At 35.1% G+C, this 12,279-nt stretch overlaps 1 pseudogene; it reads left to right on the forward strand.

The window, feature by feature from the left end:
- The first annotated feature begins 300 nt into the window (after window positions 1–300).
- Window positions 301–10,132, forward strand: LOC120143855 (annotated as a pseudogene).
- Window positions 10,133–12,279: the final 2,147 nt, after the last annotated feature.

Consider the following 12,279-nt stretch of genomic DNA (forward strand, 5'->3'; position numbering starts at 1 on the left):
CTACGTATATTTGCAACCGGGCGGTAACGATCTTGTTCCCTCACATTTGTCTGAGGACTGCTTTGGTCTCCTCCACTCTCGTGACGATGGAGAAGAAAGGAACCATTAAAAGCAAATGAAGATTTGAGTGATTTTCGGGGGGGGGGGGGGGGAACGTTAGACTTAAAATATTAGTGATTTTTTTTTTGGTTCTGCTGAGGACCTGAAACTATGCCGTTTTGATACTCCTAAATTAGAGGTGAAGGAAGAATCACCACGACAAGGATTTTCAGAGATGAAAGGAAAAATCGGAGATTAGAGATGATATTTCACGCACCAACAATTTCTAGGGTTTCTCTTTTCAGAAACAAAGCTCCGTTTTCGTCTCAAGCCTCTGCTAAGGTTCGATCAAATCTTAAAACTGGGTCAATTAAATGCTTTTCTTTTATTTAGAAAATCATAAATTTTCTTTCAAATTCTCATTTGGTTCCCTATAAAATGTAAGGAAATCGAGCTTATTATTCTTTCTCAGGCGTAACTTTGGAATAGCATTTGATATCGACGGCGTTATTCTTCGTGGCCGTGTTCCTATTGGAGTTTCTCCACAAGCTTTGAGAAGATTGTACGCAGATTCTGGTACTATTTTCTACTGATATACTTTTCAATATCATGAACTTTGTGTGGTTGCATTGAAATGCAAAGAACATTATGAAAAGAAATATCGTTAACCAACTTTTTTTTTTGGGGGGAGGGAATACTTATACAGGTGAATTGAGTGTTCCATATTTGTTCTTGACTAATGGTGAGTCACTCTGGAGTAAGCATACTATCATAACCATTTTTTAACACAATTAAGTTTAAAAATAATTATGAATTTTATTTAAAAAATTGGGATTTTGAAATAATTTGAATTGGAGTCGCCATCGTCCTTTGGGTTAGGTAGGTCGAATACCTAAAAACGTCTTTTAAAACAATTTTAAGAAAAATCGTTTTTTAAGACAAAAATTGCTTTGCGTTATCAAAGATTCATTTTTAACGGGTTCGGGAGTCGATAACGTGTGGAGAAGGATTAACACCCCACAACGCCCAAAATTGATACTCAATCGCTTACTCATTGTCTTAATGGTGGAATTTATGAGTCGAATATAAAGTAAAAAATTATTCATTTATTAAAGTTTAATTAATTTTCTCCGAATTGATTAATCAGATAAAATTCTTTAACTTGAAAAGAAATCTCAAGATTAACAATCCTCCATCGGGAAAACTATCTCGCCTATTTCTTATATGTACATAATATTTCCTCCTCGATAGAAATGTGTATTGAATATAAACTGAAAATCGACATTTGCATAAAATAACATAAATGTGCCATTTAAAGAAAAATGCATTGCATTATTTGAATAAAAAAATTAATTATTAAAATAAACTAGATTTATTTCAAGTTTCCATTTCGTTTGAATGTTGTATTGAATTGCACCTCCTCTATAAGGTGACACTTTTCACACCCATTCTACGACAAACGTTCTTGAAAATGGTTACGAGTAACACATCAAAGGAGTCTAATAAAATATAAACATGAAATGGGATATATTTATATAATATACATATAGAACAAATATTTATTACAAATGGGATTAACGAACTTTATTTAATACATACATAATATACGAAATACGTATATACATAAAGGACTAAAGCAAAACAATAAATCATTACACGTCAAAATATAAATAACCAAATAAACATATTTGACAATTTAAGGGATCAAAATGGTAGTAACTGAAACTTGAAGGATCGAAATAAAATTACAAATAAACCAAAGTCACAACCACATACATTAAACAAATAAGCTACTGGAAATGAAAATAATCCATAAACAACATTAAGGACTAAAATAAATTAAATCAGAAACATGGGGAGATAATTAAAAAAATTACATAAATGCATTTATACAAAATAGTGACCAAAATGAAATATTCATAAATGTCATGGCCAGATTTGAACATAAAAGGAAATAATTAACATATTGGGTCAGTGACCAAAATGTAAACATAAGAAATTAAAGGCCCAAAGTAGAATAACATAATTTCATTTGGCGACCAAATCATGAGATTACAAATGAGCAAAGACCTAAACAACTATTAACCCAAGCACGAAAACACGTTGAACACCCCCCAGAACGACGACGTTTCATGCTTAGTATATATGCTTTTCACCTAAGCTTAAACCGGCCACCCATCCCATTTCTCTCATTTCCCCCTCTCTCCTTAAAACAAAGAGCAAAAATGCTCTCAAACTTTTCTCCCTCTCCGCCTCTTTCTCTGCCGTGGAGAATGAAAAACAGCCATGACCACCGCAATCGGTGACAATGGCGTAGGAAACCTTACCCGAGAACAAACCCTTGACTTTTCCCTCTCTCTCCTCTTCGAAAACCTACCCTTTATTACCTAGAAAACCTACCCTTTATTACCTAGAAAACTAGAGACCCTCTCTCACTCAAAATCCTAGATCTTAGAAAAGGGAAGGTTTTACCTTTAATGATGGGCTCTTCAGACTCCGGTGATGCCACATCCACCAGACCTAAGGTAAGTTTCTTTAGATTTTTTCTTTTCCTGCTTTCTCTATTTTTCTTTGGTTCTCATATATTTTTTCTCTCTTCTTTTTTTTTCGATTCTCTCTACCTCCGAATCTCTGCTCTGGTTTTCTCTTTCGTTGCATGTTGATTTAAGGTGAGATGATGAGGCCAAAAAATAGGGGAATGATTTCCCTATATTTCTAGGATAAGATTTGAGATATATTTTCAGATTTTCTGACTTGGTGATGGATTTATGACTTGATTTGGTTGATTGATTGTTTATATCACTGTTTGGTACGACTCGATGATGGCGGCATCTCGAGAAGCAATCGACGACGGCTCATGCGGCTGGGAAGGTAACCGTTGAGGTGTACGTGCCAACTTGGAGACGAAAGGTCAGGAGCGTGTCCCTCACGCGCGGCAGATTGGACGGTTCAGCTTCTGTCCTGGGTCGGCGGCGGCTCGAACTGAAAATAGGAAACTCGAATGTGTTTAAGGTTACTGATTGGGCTTGTTCGGGTCGAATTCGATCAGGTTTGGGTCAGCTGGGCCTGATGCTAGGTTTGGGGCTTGTATTGGGCTACGGGTATATTTGTAATTGGGCCTAACATGGGATTGAACAAGGTATGTTGGGTTGGCCTACAAAAATGTAATAATATATTAAAATGATAATAATAATAATAATAATAATAATAATAATAATAATAAAAGACTCGGAAAAAAAGGATCTCTACAGTTGCCCCTATTTTCCCATTCTTATGTATGTTCTGGATTAGGATTATGGGTTATTATTTTGTAGGGGTTCAATCTTGTCATTTGTCAAAGATTTACAACCTCAATTATTAAAGAGCTTTTAATTAAGATGATATTCAAGGAATTTCAAGATTAAAATTTACTCATTGCTCATTTCCTCAGAATAAAGCATTTTATTTAAAATGTTCAAACATCAAGTGACTTACAAACATTCAAACTTAAGAAGAAAAATAAGTTCAAACAAGATGAAATGCTTTTAATGAGAACGCAAAAAAAAATCCTGATGGATGCCCCAGCCTACTCCTGATCAGAATGCCCCATTATACATCAAATGTCTATGCCCCTGAATCAATCAGATCTTTGACGTTGCACTTCAATGCCTCACAATTCTCAGTGGTGTGCCTTGGGCTCCCAATATGATAATTGCATATGGTGTTAACATCATGGTCTTCAGGTTATGGGGCCTCTATTGGTTTGGATTGAACTAGAGTCACAAGGTTGTTCTCAACTAGCGTTGGGATCAATTCCTCAAATGTCATTGGGATTGGATCGATGTGAGTCTTTTCACGAAACATCTTATGAGGTTTAGTCCCCTGATTAACTAGATAAGATCCTACTATGTTAATCTTAGTTTTTTCCTCAATGTCAATACTGCTAGTTCCTCTTATCTTGCCATTCTTGGCAGCTCTTTCGATCATTTCTCCACACATGATGATGTCAGAAAACTCTTAGTGGCAACTCCTATCATGTAGTTGATATATGAAGATTTTAATGTATCAATGAATAAAGTGATGAACTATTTTTCAATAATTGGTGGATGCACTTGAGATGTAATATCCCTCCATCGTTACGTATATTACCGGAAGTTCTCATCACTCTTCATCTCCATATTTTGTGGCGTTGTTCGATCAGGGGCTATATCAGTCATGTGCTTGTATTGGCTCAAAAAGGAACGAGCCAAATCCTTCCAAGAGAGGATTTGAGTATGAATCAATTGATTATACCACTTAGAAGATGGTCCAGTCAAACTGTCTTGAAAACAGTGGATCAATATCTGATCATTGTTGATGTATCCAGTCATCCTTCGAATAAACATCGTGAGATATGCATTAGGGCAATTGGTTCCATTGTATTTTTCAAAATCAGGCATTTTAAATTTGGGCGGGAGTACCAAGTCAGGAACTAAGACTAGTTCACTTGCATTCATTTCATTATGAGAGTTTTGTCCTCTCATTCCCTTGAATGTCTCTCTACACCACTTTTTCAAATTCTCTGGGATCTTATTCTTGTTTCTTTTCACCTCACCGGAAGCAGACATGTTGTAATCAATAGAATGATCCTGAAGACCTAACACAGTTGCTTGAGTTTTAGTGGCAGAGAAGCCTACTTGGTGGCTTGAAAGCTTGTAGGGCGAAATGAGCATTTGTGGATTTGTGTGTGCTGTCACACATTCAGAGGTTTCTCTGGTCGAGTAAATCTTCTCTTTGCCTCTTTTTTGGTTGAGCCCAGTCAGTTTTGTTACAATTTGGTCAACTAGGCCGTCTTGGTTTTGCAATATACAATCCACGGTGGCCTTTTGTGCTTGCTCCATTTTAGCTTCCCAATCTATTTGAACCCTTCGCAAATTCTCTTCTAGTTCTTTCTTTAATTTCTCAAATTTTGCTTCCATTCTCAATACTGTGTGAATGCAGTTGCACAGTTAGAAACACTTCCTCAAAGCCCCCCACGAGATATGATTAATGCATGTAAAAATGCTTAAATGAATGCCAGACAGAATGCAAAGATACAAACGCAGAAATGTTGATCCCAACGATTCATATCATAGAATAATTTTTCACCAGAAATAAAAGCCTTCACATTACAAGGTAGTCCATTTTACAGGCATGCTTTCGCTTAGATGTTGAGTCTGAAGTGGATTACTACTTTATCTCGGATCTTCATCCTTGAAAATGATGCCCCTTCAGCGTTATGTAACCTAACTTTATTTGTTAACCTCCTCATTTTAGTCCTTTATGTATATACGTATTTAGTATATTATATATGTATTAAATAAAGTTCGTTAATCCCATTTGTAATAAATATTTTGTTCTATATGTATTTTATATAAATATATTCGAGTTCATGTTTATATTTTATTAGACTCCTTTGATGTGTTACTCGTATCCATTTTCAAAAACATTTATCGTAGAATGAGTGTGAAAAGTGCCACCTTACAGAGGAAAAAATACGAAATACGAAATATAAACTACTTTCGCTTATATCGAGAACCAACCCTTGACTTTCCCCTCTCTCTATTCTTTGAAAACCTACCCTCTATTACCCAGAAAACCCGAGACCCTCCCTCACTCGAAACCGTAGATCTTAGAAAAGGGAAGGTTTTACCTTCGATGATGGGCTCTTCAGACTTCGGTGAGGCCACGTCCACCAGACCTAAGGTAAGTTTCTTTCGAGTTTTTTATTTTCCTGCTTTATCTCTTTTTCTTTGGTTCTCATATATTTTTTTCTCTTTACTTCTTTTTTTCCAGTTCTCTCTCCTTTGATTTTCTCTTCATTGTATGTTGATTTAAGGTGAGATGATGAGGCCAAAAAATAGGGGAATGATTTCCCTAGATTTCTAGGATAAGATTTGAGATATTGTTTTCAGATTTTCTGACTTGGTGATGGACATATAACTTGTTTTGGTTGATTGATTGTTTATGTCACTATTTGGTACGACTCGATGATGACGACGGCTCGGGAAGCAATCGGCGATGGCTCACGCGGCTGGGAAGGCGACCGATGAGGTGTATTCGTCGGCTTGGAGACGAAAGGTCAAGCGCGTGTCCCTCATGTGCAACAGATCGGACGGTCCAACTTTTGTCCTGGGTCAGCGGTGGTTGGAGCTGAAGATGGGAAACCTTAATGAGTTTAGGGTTGATGATTGGGCTTGTTCGGGTCAGTTCCAGTCGAGTTTGGGTCAACTGGGTTTGGGGCTTGTATAAGACTTCGGGTAGGTTTGTAATTGGGCCCAACTTGGGCTTGAACACGGTCTGTTGGGTTGGCCTGCAAAAATATAATAATATATAATAATAATAATAATAATAATAATAATAATAATAATAATAATAATAAAGACTCGGACAAAAACGGGTGTCTACACCTACTTTATCACTATTGATAGAATCCTAATGATTTATATTGACAACCGTATTTGTTTAACCTTTATTTGAAGATATTACGTTTATGTTACATATAATTATGGTATAATTCGGTGTATTAGTTGTTGAAAACTATAAACTTGGTTGGCATTGTTTGGAATCCAATTGCCGAAGTCAAAATCTACTGAACATTTTTGTAGTATGAGTATTATATTATGTCATTGGTAAAGTTAGATGGATGTTTTATTTGAATAGGAGGAGATGTCCCTGAAACTAAGAGAGCGAGGGAGTTGAGTGAACTTTTGGGAGTAAATATCATGGCTTCTCAGGTAAAGGTTTTGCATGTCTATATGAATGTAGAGTTTTCCATCTTTGTTGTCCGTGTGTTTGACAAATGGATCGTTCCATTTTCTTGTGATGGAGGTTGTACAAGGTCACTCACCTTTTAGAAACTTATTGAAGAAGTGAGTAGAAATTGATCTTCATTATGTTTTTGATTTTAACATCTCTGCATTTAAAGTAGCATCAAACCTCGTTGCATATTTACTTGGACCGCCTCCTTCTCTTTTATATTTTGATTTGGTGTTTGTTTATCGTCAGAGATGTTAAGGAGGGTATTTGAATGAATTAGCTGGATGCAATAACTTGGTAATCAATAATTGAGAGTTGTTTCATAAGGTGTTAAATGGATTTATGCAAGTTCACTTTGGAATTTGGATTGGAAAAATGAAAATCAAAGGGTTGCAACGAGGATGACTTTGATTCTCTTCCATAATATTGAGTGGTAGTAAAGTAGATGAACTAGAGGAACAAATTGGTGTTTCTAAGTTTCCATTATGAGGATTTCATAGTTCTATAAGACATTTTAGGTTGTTCTTGCTTTTGTTGTAGTGGATATGTTGGGTGAATCAGAATCTAATCTAAAATTTTCCTGTTTTATTACGTATATTGTTTAGCATGATCTAACTGAAAGGAAGTGATTTATTTAATTTCTGTTTCTAGAATATGGAATCCTTTTTCTTTTGCTGCCAAAAATCCCTTCTCTCTTGAGCATTGACATTGGTAACAAACTACCCTATGCATTACTCAGTTAGCTGATATCTTCTGATTTTGTTGTCTCCAAGTCAGATTTGAGAACGAACTCATTATTGCCACTGGAAAAGGGGACCCTGCTTTGGTGATGTCTGAGTATGGTTTGAAGTAAGGGCTCAAACGTTGTGTTCAGATCTGGAAAAGTCCTGATATCCATAGCTTTTATTTTTAGATTATTTGGAAACCTATATAGCTAAATTGTGTGGTGCTAGAAAAGTTGTGTCATTGGAAGAATACGCGTCTTACTTTGAGAACATTGATCCTGTATCTCTATATAAAAGATGGACAACAATGCCACTGTAAGATAGGAAGGCGCCAACAGTGCCGAGATATGATGTTTCATCTGAGAGGGTTATGGCAGCTTTTGTTGTCAGTGATCCTGTAGACTGGGGCAGGGACATTCAGGTATTTTGCTTTTGTTCCAATTTTGAATTAGAACTTTAATTGTTTGTGCATTTTGAATCTCATCTAAAAGTTCCTTGAATGATCTAATTTGAAATTCTCTATTAATTTATTTTCTTGTTTCGGTTATTTGATATGGCGCTACTACATGTTCAGGTGTTCATGGTACTCAATGCGAAATAAAAACAAGTTCCAAAATTCTTGAATGATTATGTATACTTTACTCTAGAGAAAGAAACCATTTACAAATACATCTGGAAACACTTATGCTTGTGACTTGTTTAACTGCTTGATGAAAAATAGTTGTCCAAGTTCCAAAATTTGTGGAACAGTTTCATGAAATCATTTCCTCTCAGATTTGAAAATGTTGAATTCATGCAACAGAAAGGATGTCGTATTTTGAGTTTCACCTTTTAGATCGTATTATAACTTGCAATTTGATCTGAGTTGTGCAACATTTGGAATGCCCAATGGGACTTGGATCTTGCTTTTGCTGAAATTTGCAATGCAACTTCGAAATTGTAATTGTGACAGTGGAAAAACTGTAATTACTCAACCTCTTAATAGAAATGATCTTGCCATTCCAAAACATCCCGAAAACTGATTAATGAATTCTATCAGGCGCTATGTGATGTTTTAAGATCTGGAGGTCTTCCTGGAGATGCAAATAGTAATCAACCACCTTAATATTTTGCTGCTGATAATCTTAAATATCAGGTTTGTTATTGGGTTTATTTATGTACAAGAGAGTTTCATGGAATTCATCATATACATTTCATAGGAACTTGGTACAGATCTGCATTATGCAGATAAAAAGTGCACAATCCTACTGTAGTTCTGGCACTTCATTTTTTCTTGACGTACCCATGTCTCACATCTTGGTCCGAGTCCGACCCATATCCAATGGATATGGGATATAATCCTTCCAGTCATCCAAATAGTTGGAAATCTTGAAATATTTTGGACATATTCACATTGGAAACATACTTGTGTTTGACACTCACATCCAAGTCCAAGTAACATAACAATCCTGAATTCAGGGAATTCCTGTTAGGACCATTTTTTCTTCCATTTGCCTATAAATATCTGTTAACCTGACAGTTTGAGATTCAGTGTATTAGGTTAAATGCTTATTTAGAGCTAGCAGTTTTGAAACTTGACCTTGAGCAGGCTTAAGTTTTGAGTTGTGGAAATAGGATATGGTATTTCTAATGCTTCTCGTTCTCCTTTACATCATTTCGGCACAAAACTTGCTGATTTATCTGCTAATTATGTAATGCAGGTTGCCTTTCCATCTAAGCGTCTTGGAATGGGTGCTTTCAGAATTGCACCGGAGAGCGTCTACAACAAGTATGGTTAGTGTCTCATTGCATTAGGTAGTTCTCATCAAATCGAGAATATGGATCGAGCTACAGTCCCGAGTTGCATGTAATTAAATTGCTTCTATTGGAAATGTTTTTCCATCATAGTAACATTAATTGACTGCAAGGTTATTACAAAATGCCGTGTGGCAGAAGACTTGTAGGATTCTATGTAGACATCTTTTATAAACATTTGTGTCCGTTACTATAAATGTTGTTTGTCCTTGCAGAACCAACCCCAAAAGTCTGGAGTACATAACGTATGGGAAACCAAATCCATTTGTATTCAAGAATGCCGAAATAATATTGAGGCAACATCAATCATCTTCTTGTCGAGATCATTCCGAGAACGATGGAGTCCCTGGATCACATCCTTTCAAAACACTGTACATGAGCACAACAGGTTTGTCCACATACTCGACATTTTCCTCAGCCGTGTTATTAAATCGTGTGCATCCGGTTACACAAAGTTTTACTTTTGTTTGAGCTTCAAGTATCGGAACTTTTTTACATCATTCGATTTCCAGGCTGGGCATCCTTGGTTTTCTATTTTGACAAGGACACGTATTTTCAGAGGAAAAGATAATCATACTGAATTCCCGGCAGATCTGGCAAGTTGATCACTCAATCCCAATACTTGAGAATGTTACTATGATTCTAACAGATTGTGCAGATTGCTCCCCAGGAAAAGATCGGCCATACTTCTTTGCTTCTTACCTTATTAGGTTTCATTGTCTGTCGTGCAGGTTGTCGGTCCAGTGGAGGAGGCTGTGCACTATATTCTTAAAAGAGTGTTGAACCCGAAGCTTAACTCAATTGGTCAATACTCCTAAATATAAAGAGTTGGCATAGAACGCACAGAGTTCGAATCTCATCACCCATAAAATTTCTCTATTTTGAAAATGTTTATTCTTTTGAATGTGAAAATAGTTATTCATATTCACATTCATTTTACATAAATGGAATGCTAACGCCACAATGGAGCTTAGAGGCTTGAATGTGAAGGATAGATTCCACCATTGTTTAGAGTTCCCACTCTGCTTCCTCAGGTTCTAACCTTTTAAAGGATTTAATAATTTGAGGTACAATATAAAGGAAAATGATGCCCTGTATCGTAAACAGAACTTGAAACGTTCATCACGAATTGATTTATTTTAGTGGTTAAATGTATAGTTGTTATTATTAGATGTTTAGGGTTTACCATAACGGTGATTAACGTTCATTATCAAAAAACCAAGAGTATTTAAAACAAATATTATTTTGTAATCACCTTAGATTAATAAGAAATAAAAACTTAGAAATGTTCAAATCCGATTAAGGGCTTCACCGTGAATTGGTGATCTTTGAAACTTTATGATTCCACCCCCATCCCCCTCGGGGGGGCCCTCATTTACTAAACAGGGTGAATGAACAAGAATCTACTTTCTTCATACACCTCGTGCTTGAAACGTATGTTCAACCACATTCCAACTAATAGGACTTATTTACATTTTCGTTTTTTGTACCAAGTCTAATTTTGTGATTTAAAATATTTATTATAAAATGAAATTTAATATTAAAAGTGTCGAACTATATTTTGATTTAACAATCAGGCAAAATGTTTTTGGACTTGAATTGAATTTATTCAAAGTTTTTCAAAGTTTTCAAAAATAATTCAAAGTCCTTAAAGCTTGGAATTGAGCACAAAACAATTTTCTGGACAAGCAGTATCGATACCAGAGGTAAGGGAAGTATTGATACTCACTAGGTAGTATCGATACTACCAGCAATGCTCAAATTCCATAATGCAAAAATGGTAGCGATACCCAAAGGGGTACCGATACTACTCTGTATAATAGCATTGATATCATAGGCATAGTATCGATACCATCAGGCCCTAACGACTAGTAACAGCTAGTTGATTTAAAAATAACAAAGGTAGTATCGATACCCTCTGTTCTAGGCAGTTTTATTTTACACGAAAATTGATCTCCAATGGCTCGAAAACACTCCCAACGGCTAAAACGACCACAACAACATTTCAACATATAAATACAAGTTGAGGACACTTGAAGAAGGGTTAGAACACCTATCCAAGCAATCAAACACAAGAGAAGAGATTTTCACTCTTTATTCCAATTCTCTTGTAAATATTTGTGTTTTAGTGAGTTAAATTTTGTAAACATCTACTTTAGAAAGGTTTCTTTGTTTACTTTTTTATCTTTTTGTAAAGGGGTTTTTGGTTCTATCTTAGCCAAGTAAAAAGATAGGGAGTTTGTAAAGATTACTCTTGATCCTTGAAAAAGAAAGAACAAATTAGTGAATTTGTTAGAAAATCCTAAGTGAATTTGTTAGAAAATCTTAAGTGATGAGCTTAGGTAGTGAATGTAGACTTAGTTGAGAAGTCGAACCACTATAAATCTTTGTGTCAATTGTCTTATCTTTTTATCTCCTTACTCCCTAAACAAATTTTATCAATTTCCCCCTTTTGCAACTCTTTCGATTGTAAATTAGAACTTCCGCAAATCCCAACAAAAAGTATTATTTTATGTTTAATTTTATGTCTATAAATATTATCATTTTATGTTTAATGATATATATAAGGTAGTATGCATGGTACAATAAAGGTAAAATAATCCAACATATAAATCTAAAGGATGTAAAAAAAATAAAAATATTTTCTTGAATAAATGTTGTCTTAAGAAAAATTAATAACTACTAATGATTTCTTTTCTCTATTTAAAATTAAGCGCAATATTTGATTTAGGCGTAAAAATTAAAAATTAATTTGACAGTTTGTTCGGTGAATTAGGGGTGTTCAAAAAAATCCAAATCCATTAACCATAACTATTATATTTAACAGGTTAATTAACCGAACCATTAATATAAACGGTTCTAGTTAACTGAACCACTAAAAATTATGGTCAACGGTTAAGGTTACAGTTACAAATTTTGATAAACTAATGGTTAACCGTTAATAAATTCAATTAATATTTATATT

The sequence above is a fragment of the Hibiscus syriacus genome, unplaced genomic scaffold (assembly GCF_006381635.1).
Source record: "Hibiscus syriacus cultivar Baekdansim isolate YM2019G1 unplaced genomic scaffold, ASM638163v2 tig00110864_pilon, whole genome shotgun sequence".
In the NCBI taxonomy this organism is placed as follows: Eukaryota; Viridiplantae; Streptophyta; class Magnoliopsida; order Malvales; family Malvaceae; genus Hibiscus; species Hibiscus syriacus.